This window comes from Tursiops truncatus, chromosome 1 (genome assembly GCF_011762595.2).
Source record: "Tursiops truncatus isolate mTurTru1 chromosome 1, mTurTru1.mat.Y, whole genome shotgun sequence".
Taxonomy (NCBI): domain Eukaryota; kingdom Metazoa; phylum Chordata; class Mammalia; order Artiodactyla; family Delphinidae; genus Tursiops; species Tursiops truncatus.
The window spans coordinates 62,817,432-62,833,021 of NC_047034.1; the positions used below are offsets into that span (position 1 = coordinate 62,817,432).

Sequence of the window (15,590 nt, forward strand, 5' to 3'; positions counted from 1 at the left end):
GATGAGGGTACGCATTTCTCCACAGCCCCTTCAGCATTTATTGTTTGCAGAATTTTTGCTGATGGTCATTCTGACCGGTGTGAGCTGATACGTGTTTGAAGATTGGATTTGCATATCTTTAACATTTCCTCCTGATGAGCATTTTTCCATGACTTTTTTGTTGTCGTTGCTGTTAAAAAGGGAAAAAAAACCAGTGCGTGTAAAATATACCTCTTGAAATTGTCTTCTTGAAACCTTGCCCTGTTTTGAAACTTTTGGTCGATTTTCGACCGCAGGATTTTTTTTGAAGGCGTGTGTCACTTACAAGTTTGCAATTGTTGTTAATATTTAGTGACCATTAGCACTGGGTTGAATGCTGCTGCTGTGGGAAACGGCCGCACGGCGGCAGCGTTTCTCCTTTCCCAAACCTTGTTACTAGGGCAGCAGAGCTTTCCTGGAACTCGTGTTCCTAGGTTGTAAATTAGAGTGGAATGTGCCAGGAAAACAACGCATAAGTTTAAGTCTCAGGACATCTTCTTCATTGTTATAATTTAACTTTTTTAATCAGGGTAATGATTAGAATATTATTTGTTCTAGGTGTACACACACTGGTTCATTTCTAATATATATATATATATATATACACACACACACACACACACACACACATATATATATTCATGTACAGATCCTCTTCCCATGTAAATTAGTACAGAGTGTTCAGTAGACCTCCCTTCGTATATGGTGAGTCTCTTATATATATGTATTTCATATGTATTTGTGTACGTATGGCAGCCCTAACCTTAATTTGCCCATTGCTCCCACCTTTCGTTTTAGATAACCATAGTTGTTTTCTAAGTGTGTGTCTTTCTCTGTGGAAATAAGTTCATTTGTATCAGTTGTTAGATGACACCCAGAAGTGATATCATAAGGTATTTGTCTTTTGCTTTCCGACTTACCTCACATTCTGTGATTATCTCTAGGATCATCCATGGTGCTGCAAAGAGCAGTGTTTCCTTGTTTTCCACGGCTAATATTCCACTGTGCACATGGACCACTTCTTCTTTGTCCACTCATCTGCTGAAGGCCATTTTGGTTGCTTCCGTGTCTTGGCTTTTGTGCAGATTGCTGCAGTGCACCTTTGCCAGCCTGTGTCTTCTCGACTCTGGTCTGCTCGGGTGAAAGGCCCAGCGGTGGGCCTGCTGGATTGAATGGTAACTCAAGTTTTACTTTGAAACACAGTTACTTTGCGTTCTCATTATTGGCTCTTACTCCTTTACACCTCAACAGCAGCTAGAGGGTACACAGTTCTCTAAAACCTCTTCAGCATTGATTGTTTGTAGACTTTTTGCTTATGGTCATTCGAGTGGTGTGTGTTGAAACCTTTTCATAGATTAGATTGGCATGAGTCTAATAATTCCTGATGTTGAGCTTGTATCCATTTCCCTTTTTATTTGTAAAGAGTGTGTAAATCTTACCTCTCATAGGATCTTCTTGAAAACTTGGCTCTCTTGTAAGTTTTTTGGTCACTCCCTACCTCAGAACATTTTTTTGAGGGCAGGTGTCCTTTACAGCCCTGAGTCCTTGTGAGTATTAAGTGACCATCAGCCGAGGTTTAAAGCCGCTCTTGCGGGAAACGGCCACAAGGCGGCACAATTTTTCCATTTACAACTCAGGGCATTTGGGCAACAGAGGCTTCCTGGAAATCGTGTTAGTAGGCTGTAAATTAGAGTGGAGTGTGCCAAGGCAAACCCCTAACAGCTTATATCTCCGTACTTCTGGTTTGTTTTTTAAATGTAATCTTTCTTTTTCCTCAGAGCAAATTAGATAAAAATGTTGTGTATGTTCTAGGTGTACAGAATCTGGTTCATTATATCTATGTATCTATCTATTCATCTTTGCCTCCTTTCCCATGGACGTTATTACAGAGTGTTGAGTGGACCTCTGTTGGTATTCCATAGGTCTTTGGTGATTCTAGGTTTCATATGTATTAGTATAGGTCTGAAACCCCCATGTCCTAATTTATCCATTCCTCCCACCTTTCCGTTTGGTTAAACATAATCTTGATTTCTTAATCCATGAGTGTCCTTTTCTTCGAAATAAGTTCATGGGTATCATTTTTTAGGTAACACGTATAAGTGATATCATAGGATGTCTTTCTTTCGGTTTCTTTCTCACTTCAAGGTGTGTGATTATCTCTAGGTCCTTCTGTGGTGGTGCAAACAGCACTGTTTCATGCTTTTCCATGGCTCATGTTCCACTGTGTACATGGACCACTTCTTCTTTGTCCATTCATCTGTTGACGGCCATTTTGGTTGCTTCCAAGTCTTGGCTGTGGTAAATATCACTGCAGTGTAGGATTGCCAGCCTGTGTCTTTTGGTTTCTGGTCTTGTCAGGTGATAGGCACAGCAGTGGGTCTACCAGACCATATGGTAGCTCAATTTTTACCTTGAAACGCATGTTCTTTCTGTTCTAACTACTGGCTGTTACCAGTTTACCTCCCAGCAGCTACAGGGTACACAGAGTTCTCTAAAACCCGTTCAGCATGTACTGTTTGTGGACTGTTTTGCTGATGATCATTCTGACTGTTGTGAGGTGAACGTTTTCATAGATTGGATTTGCGTGTCTTTATTAATTTCTGACGTTAAGCATTTTTTCCATGCCCTTGCTTTGGTTAAAGAAAAAAAAAAGAGAAGAAAAGACAAAATGTGTGTAAAACATGCCTCTTGAAATTGTCTTCTTGAAAGGTTGCCTCTTTTGAAGTCTTTCGTCGATTTTCGACCCCAGAATGTTTTTTTGAGGACAGGTGTCATTTACAGGCCTGCAATTCAGGTGAATTTTAACTGACCATTTGCACTGGGTTTAAAACTGCTGTTGGAGGAAGGCCAAAATGCTGCAGGATTTCTCCACTCTCAAATCTGGTTACTAGGTCAGCAGAGCCTTCCTGGAAGCTGTGTTCCAAGGTTGGAAGTCAGAATGGCATGAGCCAGGAAGAACGCCCATAATTTTATGCCCCATTATTTCTTGTGCATTTTTTTAATATAATCTTTTATGACAGCAAATTTGATTGTAATGTTTGCTTTGTTCTAGGTGTGCAAGATGTGTTTGTTTTTTACACCGAGACATATATGTATTCATCTTGGAATCCATTTGCCATGTAGGTTATGACACAGTGTTGAGTAGTCTTCTCTCGGAATTCTGTAGGTCTCTGGTGAGTATATATTTCACGTGTGTTTGTATACCTCTGTCAACCCCAATATCCTAATATATCCAATCTTTACAGCTTTCCAATTGGTTAAGCATAAGTTTGTTTAATAAATCTGTGATTCCCGTTCTGTGGAAATATCTTCGTTGGTATCCATTTCTAGGTAACACCTATAATTGATATCATAGGATATGTGTCTTTCGCTTTGTGACTTACTTCAAGTTGTGTGATCACCTCCAGAGTCATCTACGGTTCTTCAAACTGCTTCGTTTCATGTTTTTTCCATGGCTCATATTCCATCTGTACACGTGCCAGTTCTTCTTTGTCCATTCGTATCTTGATGGACTTTTTGGTTGTTTCCATGTCTTGGCGATTGTAATACTGCTGCAGTGCAGTTTTGCCTGAATGTGTCATTCCACTTCCGTCTTCCTAGGTTATAGGCCAAGGAGTGGGCCTGCGGGATCATATGGTATCTCAGTGTTTACCTTTTAAGGGCTGCTCCATTCTCTTTTCATTAGTGGCACTTACCAGTTTACGAGCCACTTAAAGGTGAGAGTGCATTTGCTCACAACCTCTTCAGCATGTAGTGTTTGTATTTCTTTGCTGAGGGTCATTCTGACTGGTGTGAGCTGATACCATTTTGTGGCTGGATTTGCATGTGTCTAATAATTCCTTATATTGAGTTATAGCCATGCATTTTTTATTGTTTTTTAAAGAGTGAGTACAGCTTACCTATTCAAATAGTTTCTTGAAGTATGCGGCATATTTTGAATTTATTTTGCCATTACCTCCCTCAACACATTTTGCTGGCAGGTGTCATTTATAGCCCTGCAGTCCTTGTGAATACGAAGTGACGTTTAGCACGGGTTGTAAAACTGCTGTTGCGGCAAACGGCCACAGGGCGGCAGCATTTCTACATTGCCTACTCTAGTTACGAGGGAAACAGTACCTTCTGGGAAGTAGTGTTCCTTGGTTGTAAATTAGAGTGGAATGTGCCCGGATAAACACACAAAGCTTATGTCTCCTTAGTTATGTTTGTTTTTTATATTGACTGTATTTATTGTATCGGAGTAATACTCCGTTGTGTACACGGACCACTTCTTTTTCGTGCATTCATCGGTTGATGGACATTTTGGTTGTTCCAAGTCGTGGCTAGGGTAAATAGTGCTGCAGTGTAGGATTGTCAGCCTGTGTCTTTTCGATTCTGGTCTTCTCAGGTGATAGAGCCAGTAGTGGGCCGACCAGATCATATGGTAGCTCAATTTTGACCTCCTTTCTGTTCTCACTACTGACTGTTACCATTTGACATCCCAGCAGCAGCTAGAGGGTATACAGTTGTCTAAAACCCCTTGAGCATTTATTGTTTGGAGATTTTCTGCTGATGATCATTCTGACTGTTGTCACGTAAACGTTTTTGTAGATTGCATTTGCATGTCTTTAGTAATTCCTGATGTGGAGCTTTTTCCACGGCCTTTTTTGTTAAACGAAAATAAAGAAAAAAAGAAAGAGTGTGAGTTAAATGTGCCTCTTGAAATCGTCGTCTTGAAAGATTGCCCTCTTTTGAATTTTTTCGTCGGTATTCGAACCCAGGATTTTTTTGAGGGCAGGTGTCATTTACAGAGGTGCAATTCTTGTGGATAGTAAGAGACCCTGAACACTGTGTTTAAAGCTGCTTTTGCGGGAGACAGTCACAAGGCTGTGGCATGTCTCCGTTCCCAAATCTGGTTACTAGGGCAAAAGAGCCTTCCTAGGTGTAATGTTCCAACCTGTAAGTTAGAATGGAATGGGCCAGGAAAAGCCCCCGTGAGTTTATGTCTCATTACTTCTTGTTGGTTTTCTTAATTTGATTTTTATTTGTTATCACAGCAAATTTGATTACAATGTTTTGTTTGTTCTGGGTGTGCAAGATGTGGTTCTTTCACATATATGCCTATTATCTGTTCACCTTCGGATCCATTTCCCATGTGGGTTAGGACACAATGTTGAGTAGTCTTCTCTTGGTATTCCATAGGTCTTTGGTGCTTATATATTTCACATGTGTTGGTGTGTCTCTGTTTCCCGCAATATGCTAATTTATCCAGTCCTCAAACCTTTCCATTTGGTTAACCATACGTTTGTTGATCGAATCTTTGATTGCCTTGCTCTGTGAAAAATCTTCATTGGTATCAATTTTCAGGTAACACCATTAAGTGATATCATAGGATATGTGTCCTTCGCCTTCTGACTTACTTCATGTCGTGATTACCTCCAGGCTCATCTACGGTGCTGCAAACGGCATTGTTTCATTTTATTCCTTGGCTACTATTCCATCTGTACGTGTACCAGTTCTTCTTTTCCATTCATCTTTGGATGGACTTTTTGGTAGCTTCCCTGTCTTGCCTACTGTCATACTGTTGCAGTGCAGCTTTGCCTGCCTGTGTCTTTCTAATTGTGTCTTCTTAGGTCATAGGCCCGGGAGTGTGCCTGCTGAATCCTGTGGTGCCTCAATGGGTATCTGTTAAAGGCAGCTCCATTCTGTTTTCATTAGTGGCTCTTTCCAGTTTAGTCCCACTTAGAGATGAGGGTACGCATTTCTCCACAGCCCCTTCAGCATTTATTGTTTGCAGAATTTTTGCTGATGGTCATTCTGACCGGTGTGAGCTGATACGTGTTTGAAGATTGGATTTGCATATCTTTAACATTTCCTCCTGATGAGCATTTTTCCATGACTTTTTTGTTGTCGTTGCTGTTAAAAAGGGAAAAAAAAACCAGTGCGTGTAAAATATACCTCTTGAAATTGTCTTCTTGAAACCTTGCCCTGTTTTGAAACTTTTGGTCGATTTTCGACCGCAGGATTTTTTTTGAAGGCGTGTGTCACTTACAAGTTTGCAATTGTTGTTAATATTTAGTGACCATTAGCACTGGGTTGAATGCTGCTGCTGTGGGAAACGGCCGCACGGCGGCAGCGTTTCTCCTTTCCCAAACCTTGTTACTAGGGCAGCAGAGCTTTCCTGGAACTCGTGTTCCTAGGTTGTAAATTAGAGTGGAATGTGCCAGGAAAACAACGCATAAGTTTAAGTCTCAGGACATCTTCTTCATTGTTATAATTTAACTTTTTTAATCAGGGTAATGATTAGAATATTATTTGTTCTAGGTGTACACACACTGGTTCATTTCTAATATATATATATATATATACACACACACACACACATACATATATATATTCATGTACAGATCCTCTTCCCATGTAAATTAGTACAGAGTGTTCAGTAGACCTCCCTTCGTATATGGGGAGTCTCTTATATATATGTATTTCATATGTATTTGTGTACGTATGGCAGCCCTAACCTTAATATGCCCATTGCTCCCACCTTTCGTTTTAGATAACCATAGTTGTTTTCTAAGTGTGTGTCTTTCTCTGTGGAAATAAGTTCATTTGTATCAGTTGTTAGATGACACCCAGAAGTGATATCATAAGGTATTTGTCTTTTGCTTTCCGACTTACCTCATGTTCTGTGACTATCTCTAGCATCATCTATGGTGCTGCACAGAGCAGTGTTTCCTTGTTTTCCACGGCTGATATTCCACTGTGCACATGGACCACTTCTCCTTTGTCCACTCATCTGCTGATGGCCATTTTGGTTGCTTCCGTGTCTTGGCTTTTGTGCAGATTGCTGCAGTGCACCTTTGCCAGCCTGTGTCTTCTCGACTCTGGTCTGCTCGGGTGAAAGGCCCAGCGGTGGGCCTGCTGGATTGAATGGTACCTCAATTTTTACTTTGAAACACAGTTCCTTTGTGTTCTCATGATTGCCTCTTACTCCTTTACACCTCAACAGCAGCTAGAGGATACACAGTTCTCTAAAACCTCTTCAGCATTCATTGTTTGTAGACCTTTTGCTTAGGGTCATTCGAGTGGTGTGTGTTGAAAGTTTTTCATAGATTAGATTGGCATGAGTCTAATAATTCCTGATGTTGAACTTTTATCCATTTCCCTTTTTATTTGTAAAGTGTGTGTAAATCTTACCTCTCATAGGATCTTTTTGAAAACTTTGCTCTCTTTTAAGTGTTTTGGCCACTCCCTGCCTCAGAACATTTTTCTGAGGGCAGGTGTCCTTTACAGCCCTGAGTCCTTGTGAGTATGAAGTGACCATTAGCCGTGGTTTAAAGCCGCTCTTGCGGGAAACGGCCACAAGGCGGCACAATTTCTCCATTTACAACTCAGGGCCTTTGGGCAACAGAGGCTTCCTGGAAATCGTGTTAGTAGGCTGTAAATTAGAGTAGAATGTGCCAAGGCGAACCCCTAACAGCTTATATCTCCTTCTTGTTTGTTTTTTAAACGTAATTTTTCTTTTTCCTCAGAGCAAATTAGATAAAAATGTTGTGTATGTTCTAGGTGTACAGAATCTGGTTCATTATATCTATGTATCTATCTATTCATCTTTGCCTCCTTTCCCATGGACGTTATTACAGAGTGTTGAGTGGACCTCTCTTGGTATTCCATAGGTCTTTGGTGATTATTGGTTTCATATGTAGTAGTATAGGTCTGACGCCCCCATATCCTAATTTATCCATTCTTACCACCTTTCCGTTTGGTTAAACATAATCTTGATTTCTTAATCCATGAGTGTCCTTTTCTTCGAAATAAGTTCATGGGTATCATTTTTTAGGTAACACGTATAAGTGATATCATAGGATGTCTTTCTTTCGCTTTCTTTCTCACTTCAAGGTGTGTGATTATCTCTAGGTCCTTCTATGGTGGTGCAAACAGCACTGTTTCATGCTTTTCCATGGCTCATGTTCCACTGTGTACATGGACCACTTCTTCTTTGTCCATTCATCTGTTGATGGCCATTTTGGTTGCTTCCAAGTCTTGGCTGTGGTAAATATCACTGCAGTGTAGGATTGCCAGCCTGTGTCTTTTGGATTCTGGTCTTCTCAGGTGATAGGCACAGCAGTGGGTCTACCAGACCCTATGGGAGCTCAATTTTTACCTTGAAACGCATGTTCTTTCTGTTCTAACTACTGGCTGTTACCAGTTTACCTCCCAGCAGCAGCTACGGGGTACACAGAGTTCTCTAGAACCCGTTCAGCATGTATTGTTTGTGGACTGTTTTGCTGATGATCATTCTGACTGTTGTGAGGTGAACGCTTTCATAGATTGGATTTGCGTGTCTTTATTAATTTCTGATGTTAAGCATGTTTTCCATGCACTTGCTTTGGTTAACGAAAAAAAAAGAGAAGAAAAGACAAAATGTGTGTAAAATATGCCTCTTGAAATTGTCTTCTTGAAAGGTTGCCTCTTTTGAAGTTTTTGGTCGATTTTCGACCCCAGAATGTTTTTTTGAGGACAGGTGTCATTTACAGGCCTGCAATTCAGGTGAATTTTAACTGACCATTTGCACTGGGTTTAAAACTGCTGTTGGAGGAAGGCCAAAATGCTGCAGGATTTCTCCACTCTGAAATCTGGTTACTAGGTCAGCAGAGCCTTCCTGGGAGCTGTGTTCCAAGGTTGGAAGGTAGAATGGCATGAGCCAGGAAGAACGCCCATAATTTTATGCCCCATTATTTCTTGTTCATTTTTTTAATATAATCTTTTATGACAGCAAATTTGATTGTAATGTTTGCTTTGTTCTAGGTGCGCAAGATGTGTGTGTTTTTTACACCGAGACATATATGTATTCCTCTTGGGATCCATTTGCCAGGTAGGTTATGACACAGTGTTGAGAAGGCTTCTCTTGGAATTCTGTAGGTCTTTGGTGATTATGTACTTCACGTGTGTTTGTATATCTCTGTCAACCCCAATATCCTAATATATCCAATCTTTACAACTTTCCAATTGGTTAAGCATAAGTTTGTTTAATAAATCTGTGATTCCTGTTATCTGTGGAAATATCTTCGTTGGTATCCATTTCTAGGTAACACCTATAACTGATATCATAGGATATGTGTCTTTCGCTTTGTGACTTACTTCAAGTTGTGTGGTCACCTCCAGAGTCATCTACGGTTCTTCAAACTGCTTCGTTTCATGTTTTTTCCATGGCTCCTATTCCATCTGTACACGTGCCAGTTCTTCTTGGTCCATTCGTATCTTGATGGACTTTTTGGTTGTTTCCATGTCTTGGCGATTGTAATACTGCTGCAGTGCAGTTTTGCCTGAATGTGTCATTCCACTTCCGTCTTCCTAGGTTATAGGCCAAGGAGTGGGCCTGCGGGATCATATGGTATCTCAGTGTTTACCTTTTAAGGGCTGCTCCATTCTCTTTTCATTAGTGGCACTTACCAGTTTACGAGCCACTTAAAGGTGAGAGTGCATTTGCTCACAACCTCTTCAGCATGTAGTGTTTGTATTTCTTTGCTGAGGGTCATTCTGACTGGTGTGAGCTGATACCATTTTGTGGCTGGATTTGCATGTGTCTAATAATTCCTTATATTGAGCTTATAGCCATGCATTTTTTATTGTTTTTTAAAGAGTGAGTACAGCTTACCTATTCAAATAGTTTCTTGAAGTATGCGGCATATTTTGAATTTATTTTGCCATTACCTCCCTCAACACATTTTGCTGGCAGGTGTCATTTATAGCCCTGCAGTCCTTGTGAATACGAAGTGACGTTTAGCACGGGTTGTAAAACTGCTGTTGCGGCAAACGGCCACAGGGCGGCAGCATTTCTACATTGCCTACTCTAGTTACGAGGGAAACAGTACCTTCTGGGAAGTAGTGTTCCTTGGTTGTAAATTAGAGTGGAATGTGCCCGGATAAACACACAAAGCTTATGTCTCCTTAGTTATGTTTGTTTTTTATATTGACTGTATTTATTGTATCGGAGTAATACTCCGTTGTGTACACGGACCACTTCTTTTTCGTGCATTCATCGGTTGATGGACATTTTGGTTGTTCCAAGTCGTGGCTAGGGTAAATAGTGCTGCAGTGTAGGATTGTCAGCCTGTGTCTTTTCGATTCTGGTCTTCTCAGGTGATAGAGCCAGTAGTGGGCCGACCAGATCATATGGTAGCTCAATTTTGACCTCCTTTCTGTTCTCACTACTGACTGTTACCATTTGACATCCCAGCAGCAGCTAGAGGGTATACAGTTGTCTAAAACCCCTTGAGCATTTATTGTTTGGAGATTTTCTGCTGATGATCATTCTGACTGTTGTCACGTAAACGTTTTTGTAGATTGCATTTGCATGTCTTTAGTAATTCCTGATGTGGAGCTTTTTCCACGGCCTTTTTTGTTAAACGAAAATAAAGAAAAAAAGAAAGAGTGTGAGTTAAATGTGCCTCTTGAAATCGTCGTCTTGAAAGATTGCCCTCTTTTGAATTTTTTCGTCGGTATTCGAACCCAGGATTTTTTTGAGGGCAGGTGTCATTTACAGAGGTGCAATTCTTGTGGATAGTAAGAGACCCTGAACACTGTGTTTAAAGCTGCTTTTGCGGGAGACAGTCACAAGGCTGTGGCATGTCTCCGTTCCCAAATCTGGTTACTAGGGCAAAAGAGCCTTCCTAGGTGTAATGTTCCAACCTGTAAGTTAGAATGGAATGGGCCAGGAAAAGCCCCCGTGAGTTTATGTCTCATTACTTCTTGTTGGTTTTCTTAATTTGATTTTTATTTGTTATCACAGCAAATTTGATTACAATGTTTTGTTTGTTCTGGGTGTGCAAGATGTGGTTCTTTCACATATATGCCTATTATCTGTTCACCTTCGGATCCATTTCCCATGTGGGTTAGGACACAATGTTGAGTAGTCTTCTCTTGGTATTCCATAGGTCTTTGGTGCTTATATATTTCACATGTGTTGGTGTAGCTCTGTTTCCCGCAATATGCTAATTTATCCAGTCCTCAAACCTTTCCATTTGGTTAACCATACGTTTGTTGATCGAATCTTTGATTGCCTTGCTCTGTGAAAAATCTTCATTGGTATCAATTTTCAGGTAACACCATTAAGTGATATCATAGGATATGTGTCCTTCGCCTTCTGACTTACTTCATGTCGTGATTACCTCCAGGCTCATCTACGGTGCTGCAAACGGCATTGTTTCATTTTATTCCTTGGCTACTATTCCATCTGTACGTGTACCAGTTCTTCTTTTCCATTCATCTTTGGATGGACTTTTTGGTAGCTTCCCTGTCTTGCCTACTGTCATACTGTTGCAGTGCAGCTTTGCCTGCCTGTGTCTTTCTAATTGTGTCTTCTTAGGTCATAGGCCCGGGAGTGTGCCTGCTGAATCCTGTGGTGCCTCAATGGGTATCTGTTAAAGGCAGCTCCATTCTGTTTTCATTAGTGGCTCTTTCCAGTTTAGTCCCACTTAGAGATGAGGGTACGCATTTCTCCACAGCCCCTTCAGCATTTATTGTTTGCAGAATTTTTGCTGATGGTCATTCTGACCGGTGTGAGCTGATACGTGTTTGAAGATTGGATTTGCATATCTTTAACATTTCCTCCTGATGAGCATTTTTCCATGACTTTTTTGTTGTCGTTGCTGTTAAAAAGGGAAAAAAAACCAGTGCGTGTAAAATATACCTCTTGAAATTGTCTTCTTGAAACCTTGCCCTGTTTTGAAACTTTTGGTCGATTTTCGACCGCAGGATTTTTTTTGAAGGCGTGTGTCACTTACAAGTTTGCAATTGTTGTTAATATTTAGTGACCATTAGCACTGGGTTGAATGCTGCTGCTGTGGGAAACGGCCGCACGGCGGCAGCGTTTCTCCTTTCCCAAACCTTGTTACTAGGGCAGCAGAGCTTTCCTGGAACTCGTGTTCCTAGGTTGTAAATTAGAGTGGAATGTGCCAGGAAAACAACGCATAAGTTTAAGTCTCAGGACATCTTCTTCATTGTTATAATTTAACTTTTTTAATCAGGGTAATGATTAGAATATTATTTGTTCTAGGTGTACACACACTGGTTCATTTCTAATATATATATATATATATACACACACACACACACACACACACATATATATATTCATGTACAGATCCTCTTCCCATGTAAATTAGTACAGAGTGTTCAGTAGACCTCCCTTCGTATATGGTGAGTCTCTTATATATATGTATTTCATATGTATTTGTGTACGTATGGCAGCCCTACCCTTAATTTGCCCATTGCTCCCACCTTTCGTTTTAGATAACCATAGTTGTTTTCTAAGTGTGTGTCTTTCTCTGTGGAAATAAGTTCATTTGTATCAGTTGTTAGATGACACCCAGAAGTGATATCATAAGGTATTTGTCTTTTGCTTTCCGACTTACCTCACATTCTGTGATTATCTCTAGGATCATCCATGGTGCTGCAAAGAGCAGTGTTTCCTTGTTTTCCACGGCTAATATTCCACTGTGCACATGGACCACTTCTTCTTTGTCCACTCATCTGCTGATGGCCATTTTGGTTGCTTCCGTGTCTTGGCTTTTGTGCAGATTGCTGCAGTGCACCTTTGCCAGCCTGTGTCTTCTCGACTCTGGTCTGCTCGGGTGAAAGGCCCAGCGGTGGGCCTGCTGGATTGAATGGTAACTCAAGTTTTACTTTGAAACACAGTTACTTTGCGTTCTCATTATTGGCTCTTACTCCTTTACACCTCAACAGCAGCTAGAGGGTACACAGTTCTCTAAAACCTCTTCAGCATTGATTGTTTGTAGACTTTTTGCTTATGGTCATTCGAGTGGTGTGTGTTGAAACCTTTTCATAGATTAGATTGGCATGAGTCTAATAATTCCTGATGTTGAGCTTGTATCCATTTCCCTTTTTATTTGTAAAGAGTGTGTAAATCTTACCTCTCATAGGATCTTCTTGAAAACTTGGCTCTCTTGTAAGTTTTTTGGTCACTCCCTACCTCAGAACATTTTTTTGAGGGCAGGTGTCCTTTACAGCCCTGAGTCCTTGTGAGTATTAAGTGACCATCAGCCGAGGTTTAAAGCCGCTCTTGCGGGAAACGGCCACAAGGCGGCACAATTTCTCCATTTACAACTCAGGGCATTTGGGCAACAGAGGCTTCCTGGAAATCGTGTTAGTAGGCTGTAAATTAGAGTGGAGTGTGCCAAGGCAAACCCCTAACAGCTTATATCTCCGTACTTCTGGTTTGTTTTTTAAATGTAATCTTTCTTTTTCCTCAGAGCAAATTAGATAAAAATGTTGTGTATGTTCTAGGTGTACAGAATCTGGTTCATTATATCTATGTATCTATCTATTCATCTTTGCCTCCTTTCCCATGGACGTTATTACAGAGTGTTGAGTGGACCTCTGTTGGTATTCCATAGGTCTTTGGTGATTCTAGGTTTCATATGTATTAGTATAGGTCTGAAACCCCCATGTCCTAATTTATCCATTCCTCCCACCTTTCCGTTTGGTTAAACATAATCTTGATTTCTTAATCCATGAGTGTCCTTTTCTTCGAAATAAGTTCATGGGTATCATTTTTTAGGTAACACGTATAAGTGATATCATAGGATGTCTTTCTTTCGGTTTCTTTCTCACTTCAAGGTGTGTGATTATCTCTAGGTCCTTCTGTGGTGGTGCAAACAGCACTGTTTCATGCTTTTCCATGGCTCATGTTCCACTGTGTACATGGACCACTTCTTCTTTGTCCATTCATCTGTTGACGGCCATTTTGGTTGCTTCCAAGTCTTGGCTGTGGTAAATATCACTGCAGTGTAGGATTGCCAGCCTGTGTCTTTTGGTTTCTGGTCTTGTCAGGTGATAGGCACAGCAGTGGGTCTACCAGACCATATGGTAGCTCAATTTTTACCTTGAAACGCATGTTCTTTCTGTTCTAACTACTGGCTGTTACCAGTTTACCTCCCAGCAGCTACAGGGTACACAGAGTTCTCTAAAACCCGTTCAGCATGTACTGTTTGTGGACTGTTTTGCTGATGATCATTCTGACTGTTGTGAGGTGAACGTTTTCATAGATTGGATTTGCGTGTCTTTATTAATTTCTGACGTTAAGCATTTTTTCCATGCCCTTGCTTTGGTTAAAGAAAAAAAAAAGAGAAGAAAAGACAAAATGTGTGTAAAACATGCCTCTTGAAATTGTCTTCTTGAAAGGTTGCCTCTTTTGAAGTCTTTCGTCGATTTTCGACCCCAGAATGTTTTTTTGAGGACAGGTGTCATTTACAGGCCTGCAATTCAGGTGAATTTTAACTGACCATTTGCACTGGGTTTAAAACTGCTGTTGGAGGAAGGCCAAAATGCTGCAGGATTTCTCCACTCTCAAATCTGGTTACTAGGTCAGCAGAGCCTTCCTGGAAGCTGTGTTCCAAGGTTGGAAGTCAGAATGGCATGAGCCAGGAAGAACGCCCATAATTTTATGCCCCATTATTTCTTGTGCATTTTTTTAATATAATCTTTTATGACAGCAAATTTGATTGTAATGTTTGCTTTGTTCTAGGTGTGCAAGATGTGTTTGTTTTTTACACCGAGACATATATGTATTCATCTTGGAATCCATTTGCCATGTAGGTTATGACACAGTGTTGAGTAGTCTTCTCTCGGAATTCTGTAGGTCTCTGGTGAGTATATATTTCACGTGTGTTTGTATACCTCTGTCAACCCCAATATCCTAATATATCCAATCTTTACAGCTTTCCAATTGGTTAAGCATAAGTTTGTTTAATAAATCTGTGATTCCTGTTCTGTGGAAATATCTTCGTTGGTATCCATTTCTAGGTAACACCTATAATTGATATCATAGGATATGTGTCTTTCGCTTTGTGACTTACTTCAAGTTGTGTGATCACCTCCAGAGTCATCTACGGTTCTTCAAACTGCTTCGTTTCATGTTTTTTCCATGGCTCATATTCCATCTGTACACGTGCCAGTTCTTCTTTGTCCATTCGTATCTTGATGGACTTTTTGGTTGTTTCCATGTCTTGGCGATTGTAATACTGCTGCAGTGCAGTTTTGCCTGAATGTGTCATTCCATTTCCGTCTTCCTAGGTTATAGGCCAAGGAGTGGGCCTGCGGGATCATATGGTATCTCAGTGTTTACCTTTTAAAGGCTGCTCCGTTCTCTTTTCATTTTTTTTTATAAATTTATTTTATTTATTTATTTTTGGCTGCATTGGGTCTTCGTTGCTGTGCGTGGGCTTTATTTGTGGTGAACAGGGGCTACTCTTTGTTGCAGTGCTCTGGCTTCTCATCGCGGTGGCTTCTCTTGTTGCAGAGCATGGGCTCTAGGTGTGAGGGCTTCAGTAGTTGTGGCTCGTGGGCCCCAGACCGCAGGCTCAGTAGTTGTGGCGCATGGGCTTAGTTGCTCCACGGCATGTGGGATCCTCCCGGACCAGAGCTCGAACCGTGTCCCCTGCGTTGGCAGGCGAACCCCCAACCACTGCGCCACCAGGGAAGTCCCCCGTTCTCTTTTCATTAGTGGCACTTACCAGTTTACGAGCCACTTAAAGGTGAGAGTGCATTTGCTCACAACCTCTTGAGCATGTAGT

At 40.9% G+C, this 15,590-nt stretch overlaps 1 long non-coding RNA gene across 1 annotated transcript; it reads left to right on the forward strand.

The window, feature by feature from the left end:
- The first annotated feature begins 1,077 nt into the window (after nucleotides 1-1,077).
- Nucleotides 1,078-14,718, forward strand: LOC141278733 (uncharacterized). The gene is made up of 3 exons (XR_012331838.1): nucleotides 1,078-1,193; nucleotides 3,071-3,191; nucleotides 14,543-14,718. It is a non-coding gene; the product is annotated as an uncharacterized lncRNA (long non-coding RNA).
- Nucleotides 14,719-15,590: the final 872 nt, after the last annotated feature.